The sequence below is a fragment of the Hipposideros armiger genome, unplaced genomic scaffold, assembly GCF_001890085.2.
Source record: "Hipposideros armiger isolate ML-2016 unplaced genomic scaffold, ASM189008v1 scaffold_42, whole genome shotgun sequence".
NCBI classification, from domain to species: Eukaryota; Metazoa; Chordata; class Mammalia; order Chiroptera; family Hipposideridae; genus Hipposideros; species Hipposideros armiger.
This window is the reverse complement of record NW_017731392.1, coordinates 2,919,995-2,932,327: the sequence shown is the minus strand read 5'-3', so window position 1 is coordinate 2,932,327 and position 12,333 is coordinate 2,919,995. Positions and strand designations below refer to the sequence as shown.

The 12,333-nt window shown below is 43.4% G+C and overlaps 1 long non-coding RNA gene across 1 annotated transcript in view; it reads left to right on the top strand.

Moving 5' to 3' along the window:
* The first annotated feature begins 243 nt into the window (after positions 1–243).
* LOC109380951 (uncharacterized) overlaps positions 244–12,333 on the top strand; it is a 19,469-nt gene continuing 7,379 nt past the window's right edge. Inside the window, exons 1-2 of the long non-coding RNA XR_002123589.1 lie at positions 244–427; positions 1,705–1,859. This is a non-coding gene — a long non-coding RNA (uncharacterized LOC109380951). The remainder of the gene's footprint in view (positions 428–1,704; positions 1,860–12,333) is intronic.

The window sequence follows — 12,333 nt, the reverse complement described above, 5'->3', positions numbered from 1 at the left end:
GGAACACTTCCCTTAATCCAAAGGCTAGATTTCATCAATATTATTATGCATGAATCTGACATTAACTATTAGTAATTCATGTGTGGACATGCTGGCTATAAGAACTTAACCAACAATGTGTTTTCCAACACTTTTCATATTCCTCAGCCCAAGTTTACTTTTCATGGAATTTGAGAGCCAGAAGGGTGCTTGCAGGGGTGGGGCTGGGGATTGGAGGTGGTGGTTGCGGTTGGGGGTGTCCTCTCTTTCAGCCCTTCACCGTTCTTTGGCATCCCTGTAGATGGTCATTCAGGCTCACCATGAGCATTGCCACAGATAGGCAGCTTGCTGCCCACCAACAGTGGGTCCACACATCATCACTGGTCTCTGTGTAACATTTGCAACTCAAATGCAGCAATCTTGAGCTCGCTCTCCTGAACAGCACAAAGTAAGTCTACTCTCAGTCAAATCATAAAGACAAAAAATAGAATGGTGGTTGCCAGGGGCTGGAGGGAGGGAGGAATGAGTTAGTGTTTAATTAGTACAGAGTTTCAGTTGGGAAGATGAAAAAGCTCTCGAGATGGATGGTGGTGATGATGGTACAACAGTGTGAATGTACTTAATGACACGGAACTGTGCGGTTAAAATAGTTAACATGGTAAATTTTATGTTATGTATATTTTACCGCAATAAAAACAAATGGGTTTTATGAATGAGGAAAATAGGCTCCTATCCATGTGATGCTATTTCAGAAGATTAGTAACATTTATTTTATCTAAGACCTGCCCTAATACTCATAAAATAAAATAGCCTAATTCCTCTTTTTGATGCCATGATGATCTGCAAATGAGTGACAAGTAATGGGATACGAGACCTAGGAAAAGAGGTTTGTAGTGGTGCTATGTTCAGATGCAAGTCAGGAAAACAGGAGGAGAAGCATGACTAGAGGAAAGAGAAAAAAGGATAGAAGTGAAATAGCTACGAATGGGAGATGCTAGGGGAATTTAACCCAGACACAGGAATAAAGAGGCTTATAAGAGTTACAGTGGGGCAAGCTTCTTAGGAGCAAAGGATGCAAAGGAAAAAGATGAAGAAGCTGGACTTGTTAGAAAGACCTGACCAAGGACTGGGACTCAGATTAAGCAGGACAGCCTTGGAGAACTCCAAGCTGCAACCGTGCAAATCAAACTCGACCAACTAAACCATGTTAGGCTAGACTAGTGAAGGAAGCTATGTAACTATAATTTTCTCCTACATGCCTTATGGAACCAAGAGTTCCTACTTCTATAGCAGATTTGCTGTGCATATACTAATGGAGCATGTCATTATGAGAACCTGGGGTATCAGAAAGATGCATGGGGCAAGGCTGTAGGTTGAAATCTCAATAGAATAAGACCCTTTAAGAGAGTATACACAGAGGGAAATTATAGGGCACTATGTAAACGTAAGGTGTTTGTAAGAGTTCTGGCAGAAAACAGTATATTAATCTGTCATGTCAGGGTTAAGAGAATCCACAAAGAATTTTCAAGAGTAGAAGGCCATTATTAGCCCTGTGCCTGAAGGGGTAAGGGAAGGAATGATGCTAGTGGATACTAGTAGGAGATGGGCTGCCTGGCAGACTGTGGCCATCAGTTAGAGGAGCAGACCGTCTGCTAAAGCCAGAGCTTGGTAGAAAGGGAGCTGGGGCAGCAAATACCCTGACGATGCTCTCTTCTCATCCTCCAGGACCGTTGTCTGAACCCAATGATAAGCCTGATGGCATGCAGGCCCGTCTACTGCAGTTCATAGAGAAAGAATTCCAGGACCCACATCAGGATTGGGAAGAGTGGATCCAGCAGGGCAAATGGAGACCATCCAGCACAATATTACTGCACCATTAGGTATTTAAGACACCAAAAGCCAGGCTACCTGCATTTGATGGCAGGCACCACCACTACCTAGTAGGAATATGACCTTTTCAAGTGATTTTTCCTCCCTAAGATGTGGCAGATACAGGTTGCTGGCTGGTCCAATGGTCATTCCCGGAGACGTAAGAAACTTCCAAACCTGTAAGGAATTTTTATAAAAGGTTATTTGAGCCAAACTGGTAACAATTGCCGGGAAGCAAGATCTCAAAAGCTCTGGGGAATGACAGTTTTGCAGTTTCTTTTATGCATTTAAAATTAAGGAAAGTAAAGAGGGAAGACTACATGAAGGTGGGAGAAAGCAAAGTGGGGATTGGATTACAGGGTAGTTAACAAGATTATAATGCTCCCTTGAGGGTCTGAAAAAGAGGATCACGCAGGCATTTCAAAGGTGTGTTAACCTAGATGCACCAGAACAATGGACAGGGCCTGCTTAAGACAAAGATGAACGCTTTACTGATAAAATAATATGCCTGGGACTTGACTACCTGCCATGACCAGCCCAGGTAGGAATTTATGATCAGGTCACCCTGTGAGGTTACTTTCTGTCACTGGACTTGTCAGTTTTATTATAGAACCCCTTTTTTGACCACATTCCCAATTCCCTTCTCCCTTGCTGCCTTCTAGTGTAGCATATAGAAAAGTTAAATACCCCTTTTTCCATGCTCCTTTCAGGCCAGGAGTGGCCAAGTGACGTTGTTTTGGCCAATGAGACAAAAGTAGAAGTTAAGGGGAGAGTTTCTGGGTATGTTTTTGCTTTCTGAAAGAAGGGCAGGTGAAGCCAGTGGCCTCAGCTTCCTCCCCTTCTTGCTGAACAGACATGATGCCTGCAGCTGGGACAATCATCTTGTGACCATGAGGGAAAGACCTAAATACTCTCCAAGACACTGGCCCTGGCATCATTGGGCAATACCAGCAGTTACTTGTCTTTGAACTTCTTGGAGAGAGAGTGAGAGAGAATGAAATTTAAGCTTAGTCAGGTTTTCTGCTATTTGAAGCTGAAAGCATCTCCAACTCATATACTAAGCTTGTTTCCTAATTTTAAAAAATAGCATTTATTTCAGAGCATTATTGTAAAGATAAAGTAAGGGAACAATAACTAACATATGTATAGTATTTAGAATATACCAGGTGTTTTTTGGAGCACTTTACATATGTAAGCTCTTTAAAACTCCACAAAACTCTATGTGGTAGGCATTATTGTTATCTCCACTTTAATGATAAGGAAAGACAGATTAAGTCATTTGAGCAAAGTCACTTAACATGTAAATGGCAGAGCCAGTATTGGAACCAAGGCAGCCAGACTCCAGGGTCTGTCCACTTATAAAGCACTCAGCATGGTAGCGCAGAATAAGCATCCAAAACATGTCAGTAATAATAATGTAGATGATCAGGTGCCACAGGAATGCCCAGAAAAGGATGCAGGGGCACTTCTGTTTGGTCGCTTGGAGGGTGGCTCTTTTCCAAAGTCTACTTTGAAAATGAAACTGTGCACCTATAGTAAAATTTCTTAGCCCATCAAGTGATAATCTCAAGAACAGGGAGGACTCATGGGCAAGTCAGGAGTTCTGAAGTCAACTAACTGATGACACTCCAGTAGTTACCCCATGATTCTTTTTCTTAGTTCTTTTCTAACTTATGGGTCTCCATTTCCCAATGGCTCCACTCCCACTCCCTGGAGCCAGGGTTCCCCAAGACCTAGGAACATTTCTTTTTTCTTACTGAAAACATAGCAAGCATTTCATATCAAATATGGCCAGTAGGTGTCAGCATCTATCACAAAATGGTTGATTGCTTCTGCCATCTTTACATTTAAACTCAAAGATTCAAATTATGTAAAACAAATTAGTTTTTTATGTTATTAATGCTTAGAAAGCTATAATCCCATATACAAACTTCTATTTTGCTGAATATATATGTACAGAAATTATATTTTAAACTTTTTAAAATGTAGGAAAAAGTTTGAGGATGGAAGCTGCCTGCTTGATAAAAAGATAAAGGAAAACAGTTTTCATTTAAAATCATTTATTCATTGGGCCTGCCGAGTGGCGCGATGGTTAAGAAGTGGCTTGGGACGCCAGAGGGCCCTGGTTCGGATCCCACATGTGAGGGCCAGTGACACTGCCATCTACAGCTAAGATGCTGAACAACAGCTCAACCTGGAGCTGGGCTGCTGTGAGTCGCCAGCAAAGGCGTAGGCTGCAGCCCCTGCTGCAGTGGGTTGCCATGGGCTACCATGTGGAGCCAGCAGCCGCAGTGAGCGGCCATCCAGAAGCCGGCGACTGATCTGCCTCTCCCGGGAAGAGCGCAATGATGGTGCCAACTTGGGCCAGTGAAACAACGTCCTCCACAACTAGACTGAAGAACAAAAGGACAGCAACTTGTCTGTTCCCCTTCCCCCAATTCCCCAGCATTGTTCCCATCCCCCCAATTCCCCAATAAAAATCTTAAAATAAAATAAAATAAAAAAATCATTTATTCATTGATCCATCAGTCATTTGCTGATCACTTTACTCTGTGTAATCTAGCAGTAAGAAGCAGCCAGGCGTCTTTAGGATAAGATCCTGGATGCTGTAGGATACTGAAGTTTTAAATGATGTAGTTTGGCTACTGGTGCCCTTTTAGGTAAATGTTTACCATCATTCTGGGTTCCCCCAACCCCAATCTATAAATATTCTGTACAACAAATGTACCCCTATTTGAAGAAAATAGAGCATGTAAAAATCTGGATGTACTCAATAGCTCAGTGTCATTCCACTAATATCCATGAAACACCTATTTTCTGTTCTTTAATGACATTTTGGAAGTTCCCAAAGCTTCCTCATCACACTCAGGTCTTAAAAAGTCTAGCCTAGTCCAGTCCAATGAGAAGCTTCAATTTCACATCCAATTCAATGCTCTGTTCCTCCTCTCCTATGACCACAGGGCCTGCACTGGGGGAGGGGATACAGTCTACTCTCACTCCTTGCCACTCTACTTCTGCACCCATTAGGAATGGAGAAAGTAGAGGAGGGAATAAAAAGGAACAACAAAAACTTCTGTAGGGAAAGAAGCCCTGCAGGGCCTCTGTACTGCACAGATGCTGCCCATCTCATTCACCAAAACTTAGCTCATCTAAGTGCAAGGAAGGATGGGAAATGTAGTCTCTATTCTGAATGAGCATGCACCCAAGGTGAAATAACTTCTTCAGGCATAACCTTTTCTGATCACCACCCTCAGCCTCTCCTGGGCTGGGGTCCTCTCCCCAGCAGGCAGCTGCCTACCCAGGGTACCAGTGAGAAGGCTCAAGCTCTGCTAATTTTTGTGGAATCAATTGCATCACAAGAAATGCAAGTATCCTTGCTTAGGAAGCCTTAGCACCCCTCACCTACAGTAATTAAACTACTCTGGGAATAATTTCTACTCTGACTTAGGCTGTAGGGCTTGATGACTTAATGGTAGCAGGACCTGTTGGGTTCCTCTTAGTCCTATGGATGTACTTAGCACCTGTGTTCCTCAACTTTTAAAGCTTTATTGACAATCCCAAGAAAACAGGGAAAGTTCCATTCAATATCCTGTGACCTAAGGTCCTCTATGTAATGATTAGATGTGGAAATAAATGAAGGCCAACCAAATGAGAAAAGCAAAGTCTATTCAGAGGTTGCTATAGTCATGAAGTCAGCTATTGTCACTTGTGTTTTCGCAGCGACTCAAAGGCAGTCAGAGGAGTGGGAAAGCTTTTTAGTGGGGAAAAAAGGAAGGCTTCAGGTGCCCTAGTTGAAGGCTGTTGCTATGAGAAAGCTGCAGGCTGGCTATCTAGAAGCAGACATCCTATGTGATTGGGGAGGGATGCATATCTGGTTTGCTCTAAATGGTCCTAAATAGGAAATGGCGATAAAAATTAAGGAAGCTTTAGTTATTAATCAAGTCCTGGTCATTTGGGGCTGACTGTTGCAGAGGTTATTGTTTAGCTTCCTGGATTGTCACTAGACATAGCAAACTGGTTTCTTGCAAGTCTGAGTTATCGCAGGCTGACATCTTAGGCTATTTATTATAGACAAGGGGTTGATTTCCTAGACAGGTTGCTGCAGGTTGTGGGTCAGAGTTCTATGTTTATATATGTTCTGGCCATTGTCTATTTGTATATTCAGTCTTTCAGTAGCAAGCAGTAAATGGCTTTGCTTTATCAACTATGATAGTACCTCACATTTATATCATGTTTTCCAAGTTAGAACGTGTATTTATGTGTATCTCCAAGACTAATGAACGGGTTCAAAACGAGTCTTCCCAGAAGGTTTCACTTCGGCATGCCAATTATTCTGAGCTAAAGACAACTGAGCCTCAGAAGACTCAGGAAGAGTTTTACCTCCCCCTTAACCGCCTAAAAGCATTTTGACAGAGGGCTTGGTCCAGGAAGAGAACTAGCACCAAAGCTAACTAGGAAGAATATGAACTAGATGTAGTGGACTTGGGGAACATAGCAAGGCCTGCTTGCTCGAAGTCCACTCTGTGTCCCATTGTCTCTGCATGGTGTGGTAAACATTTGTTTACCAGACATTTGTTCTTCCATCTTTCTGTAAATTATCTTTCTCCTCTTTGAAGTCCCAGACCTCTACCCCTTCTGGAATGGCAAAGAACAGCAATATAAGCCTCAACTGAAACTCAACAGGACATATCAGCCTTAATTGCCTGGCTGCCTGTGGGTCCTATTTTCATGGGGCCCCGTATAGACATAATTACATTTTATTTTCTCCTGTTAATCTGTCTCCTGTCAGTTTAATTATGAGACTGGCCAGAAGAACCTGGAAGGGTACAGGAAAACTCTTTTCTCCCTGACACTAAAGTATAAAAATCCTGCATGTGTTTTCTTCATTGTGAAGCTGACCGCTAGGCTCAGAAAGGTCAGGCGACTTTCCAGTCACAAAGCTACTAAGGAGCCAAGTAGGGTGGTCACCGTGCATCTTGATTTTCCTAAGTTTGTCCCAGTTTGTCCTGGTACCCCATCCAATTAGCACCACTTTTTTTTCTCAAAAGTGCTCTGACTTGAACAATAGGTCATCTGATTATCTTATCTTACCCAGCAGGGACTTGAACCCATCCCTTCTGAGTTCTATGACCACTGCTCCATTTACCCGGCTTTCCTGATCCCAGGCTCCCATGTCACTGCGTCTCCCACCTTCGGCCTTTGCCATGGCTCATCGCTGAGTGGATTGGAGTCCAATGATGTGTTTAAAGACAAATTCTCTTTTGCCCCATTGCCCACTGGTTGATGAAGGCCAATCACAAAACGTTTCTGTTAAGAGGTAATTAGCAAACTGAAAATAGAAAGGTGAAAACAAGACTTGACATTTAATAGTTTTTTGTTTTGGTTTGGTTTAGCATTTAATAGTTTTATTGTCCCTGAAGGCACCATCAGCAACAGCTTGAATGTATGTAATCATCACTAGCAGGGGGACGGAGCTCGTGTATTGATGTTTAACGTCTCACCCAAGTCAATTTGTACCAAACTGAGGCCCCTGGACTCGAATAGCCCTACTGTATCCTTTAATATAACAAAAATTGTGTAAATGAACCAGTTACAAACCCATTCAAGATTATTTCCCTTCAACAGAATTTGGAGCAGAATGTCAGCTTATTTTCTGCAGTCAATTAATTCTGCCTTTCTTAAGCAGAATGTCTGATTGCCTTAAGCAACCCTACTGAGAGGCTTTCTTCTGGAACAAAAAGCCGTCTGTATAGTTGATGTTAATGAAAATCTGCAGGTGGCAAATAACTACTCTTTGGAATGAAGGCAAATGGCTACTTTGAAACTATTGAGATGCAATAAGGCTCCTGATTCCAGAAAAAGGAAACATTGCAGCAAGAAATAAATTGATCACCCGTGGTCCCTTTGTGAACCTTGGGGCCAGCCATTCAGCCAAACGCTTCCTCCCACCTCACTCCCCATTCTCCTTTCTGCTGTGATCCTTGAATTAATAAACTCCTCTGGGAAGGAAGATCCTTTAAGTCACTGTGAAGCCACCCCCACTCTCAAAACTTTTCGGAAATCATTCAATGCAGGAATTCTTCACAGCAGAAAACGAAACTCTTGGAGCTCAGCTTTAATTTTACATCATGGTTGGAATTGCCAAACACAACCTGTTCCATTCTCCTAATTTCTGGCAAGGAAGATATTAAAGGTGGTAAGTGCATTTTATTGATGCGTTATCTGAGTCTCTATGGATGAAATGAGTGGCAGAGTTGGGACTAGAACCCCAGTCTCCTAAGGCGGTGCACCCCCTCTGCCACTAGCTAGATAGAGGCTGTAGGAATAGGCCATCTCTAGTGTGCCAACAGCCGTATGTTCTGAAAGTTCATTTGTATGTGTAGGAGTAGAAAACTCTTCCCTTCTTCCCTTTGAGGTTCTTTAGCTTGTCTAATAACTAAATTGACATAAGACAGATTAACAGGAGAAAAACAAGTTTTGTACATATAGGAGCCCCATAAAAAGAGGAGTTGCTCTGGCAGTCAGATCATTTAGGTTTATATATCACCCTGAGCTAAGGAGAAGGGGGTTGGGGACTGAGGCTTCAAAGGGTGGAAGAAATTCACAGGAAAGTGAGAAAAGCAAAATGTCTGTAAACAAATGTTTGCCATGCCATGCAGTTAAGTCTTTCTGTTATAAACATTATCTCTGGTGATAGCTCTCTTTTTGGTAGTCCCTCTACCCAAATTCTTTTAGGCAGTTAAGGGGGAGGCAAACGCCTCCTCCTGAGTCTACTGGGCCCTGATTGTGTTTGGCTGGAAACAATCCACATGCCAAAGTGGCGCATTCTGCTCCCCTTCTTATGCTATTTGTTTGGAACTCAGGACACATGTTCCCCTGGAAACATGCTTATTTAAATGTTGGCTGGGGGCCAGCCGAGTGGAGCGTTGGTTAAGTGTTGGCTTGGGACGTCAGCTCTGAGCAGCAGGCCCCCAGTTCAGATCCCACATGAGGGCCAGTGACACTGCCCTCTACAGCTAAGATGGTGAACAACAGCTCAACCTGGAGCTGGGCTGCCATGAGTTGCTGGCGATGGCGTAGGCTGTGGGCCCTGCTGCAGTAGGCTGCTGTGAGCTACCGTGAGTGGCTGGCAACCAGCGTGAGCAGCCAGCAGCCACTACCTCATCCAGGAAAAGCGCAATGATAATACCAACATGGGACAGTGAAGCAATGTCCTCCACTAGACTGAAGAACAAAAGGACAGCAACTTGAATGTTCCCCTTTCCTGATTTCCCAATGCTGTTCCCCTCCCCCAATTCCCCAATAAAATCTTAAAAAAAAAAATGTCTGGGTTCTCTGTGCAATTCAAAACCTGTATTAACCAGTATCACTGTTGCAGTTTCTGAAGCAGCCATAGCCCCCACTAAAGCCCAAGTGTTGGGCCTGACACTGGTCCCTAAGCTTTTCCAAAAACTAAACCTTGTGGTCTTGGGGGGAACCCCAAATGGGCCAGAGTATAGGGAAAGAGAATGCTGCTGATGGAGGAGCCAAGAGGGGGTCATCTCTTGGAAGCTTGGGGGAAGACTAGCAGAGGAGGGGTCAGTTTGGGAATTTCGGCCACTGTGAGTGGGAGGAGGTGAGTTTTCAGGGATGAGCATAGTCCAGTAATGAGGCCATAGGGGGCCAGTGATGGGAAAGGAACCAAAGTTCCTTTTACAAGCTGTTCCTTCATAATTTAGGTGTTCTAATAAGTTGTCAAGTGCCTATGTGACATTAGGGTAAATTGGGGTTAGTTCTCTGTAGCAAAAGAAGTGCCAGGAACTCCCATAAAACACTCCCTTAATGGGATAAATCACTGGGTTAGTGTATCACCTGAAGGCAGCTTCCTCACCAGATAGCTCTGGGTCCCAGGGTGGTGAATGCTACATCCAAGACTTGGCCCCAGGGGATGCCTAGATATGTGAACTAAGAGTGATGAGCACCTGCCCTCTTGGGAGCCCAGGTACGCCTATGTGGCACCCTTGGCTGAGCTGGGCTCTGCCCCCAAGATCTCCTGCAGTCTTGGTTGAGATCTGGAACACACTGACAACGTGGCAGTAGGGGACTTTCTAAGACCTACTTTTAACACTGATGCCTTTGGCAGAAAGAAGCTAGAGGCTTCTGAACTGACCAGACTTTGGAAGGGCTTTAAAATGTAAGTTTTATTGTCATTCAGGTCAACAAATTAGGATATGAGTGCCAATGAAAAGATCAGTGCTCACAGTTCCCAAGAGGAGGGGGCATACCACACCGGTGAAGGGGCCACACAGGAAAGCACCAGGGTTGGTCAGAGGTGAAGAGAGCTCAGAAAATGTGGGCACAAGCCTTTATTGTGGTATCTATGGAAAGGAACAGAGGAGGCGGGATAAGCAGTCTGGGGATTCGTTAGAGTAATTTCAGTGGGCTCTGGTGTCTAGGGGCTGTCTCCAATTTTCCCTGGCCCTGGAGTGATTAAAACAGGGGAACAGTGGCCCTGAGTGTGAGAGGTGATAGAGGAGGAAGTTGGGGGCATGGCACAGGATTGGTTAGTTTGTATATGAAAGGAGTATTCCAAGTCCTAACTGTCTTTAGGCTAGCCCTGGGAAGGGCAGTCTATCCAGAGTTGGCAAAGCCCAAGATGTCAAAGCATTGGAAATGAAGAAAATAAAAAGGCATGCTAAATTCAGGTGCTCCCTGCTTCAGCAGGGCTGTGGAAGCTGACCGATTTCCTCCTTGGCTGAAGTGCGATGCCCCCACTCTATGCACCACTCTCTCCCCCATGGTTCTTGGATAATTCAAGGAAGGAGATACCACGCTTCCTGCTAGTAAGGCAGATGGAGCCTCAAGCAAATAATTAGAAAAATGGCAGAGATGTGATTACGGTTGATCTCTGAATTTGTGCAGCATTCCATGACAGTTACCATAGCGAGAACTCAGTTGATCAGACTCAAATATGCAGAAATAATTTTAAAGGACTTCCATTTCATAACTTCTCCGAAACTCTCATTATCCTAATAAAGTGAAAGCGAAGGGGAAATGGATGAATATTTAAATCAATTTATAGTATAATTTTCAATCATTTTTTAAATCGGCAGAACATATAGGACTTTGAATAATTCTTCAGGTACTGCGCACTTTCAGAGAATTATAATTTGGTGGGGCTCAAACCCCATGATAAACGTATGAAGGATACCAGAATATGCCATCCCCAAATAAGTCTCTATGGAGTATGGATTTTTTTTTTTTGAGCTAAAGGCCATTGAGAACCAATAGGCACAGGAAGAGCTATTTACCTCCCCCTAACTGCCAAGAATACAGTATAAATTTTTCCTTTTGTAAAGGAAATTTACAGTTATAAAGGAAAATTTCCATATAAACTGTCCCCATACCAGGAAGAGAGCAACCCCTCCCAGGAACAGCTCTTATCACCTGAGAGACTATTGAGATAGGAAAATTATAGGTAGTCAGGGAAATTGCCATGGTAGAGGGAATCAGGGCGGAAACCATAACAGAGCCAGGAGAAATCATTTTAATAGTTGACAAATAGGTTTAAGTCACAGGACCCGCCAGAGTGACAAACTCAGGTGGGGGATGAGGAAAGTTTTTTTCAATCCTATAACAAAAAAAGTCAGGAATCCCCCTGTAGAATGCATAACTTCAAAGAGGTTAGTTAGCATAACAAAAAAGTCAGGGATCCCTTGGCAAAATGGGTGTCTTCAAAGCATAGGCCTGCTTTCAGCTAACACGCCCCATGCCCCAGTCAGAGCAGAAACACCAAAATTCTGACAGCTGGGCTAGTCCTGAGATAAAGACACCCCAGCCCAATTATGTTCTTGGACAAATGGGCTATTACAAAAGCCCCCTCCAGTCTACATAAATCTGATAATAGTACCAAAAGGCGCCAGCCAGCTCTTCTCCCCAGGCATACAAAAAAGGTATAAAACTAAGCCTTTTGCTTTAGCTATGGGCAGTCCAGTTTTGGGTGCCCCCTCTCACTTTGAGAGCTGTAACTCTTTCTGCTCTAATAAACTATCCTCTGCTGCAAACCTTACCTCTGCAGTCCGTGTCTGCATTCTTTGGTGCTGCGAGACCACGATCCCGGTGCACATACATACACACATCAAAAATCCTGCTTCACTGTTATCTGTACAACAAAACAACCTTGCTTGCCATGCATTTCCTTCCCTCCCTTTCCTAAAAGTTGCCTCCCATAACCTGAAGCCCCAAACCCTTTTTCTTTATTTATCCTGTGATGATCTTTAAGCCTCAATCATCTGGCTGCTTCCTTCAGCCACATTTTTCTTTTTGAACTCTTGTGCATATCTGTGTAATTAAAATTATTATTTCTCTTTTATCAATTTGATTAGCAGTCCCCAGACTTTTAAACTAAGAGCATAGAGGGAAAAAGATTTTTCCTTTCCTACACATATATGACCAAGTACTGGGGAGATTTCATATACATACATATATATATATATATATATATAT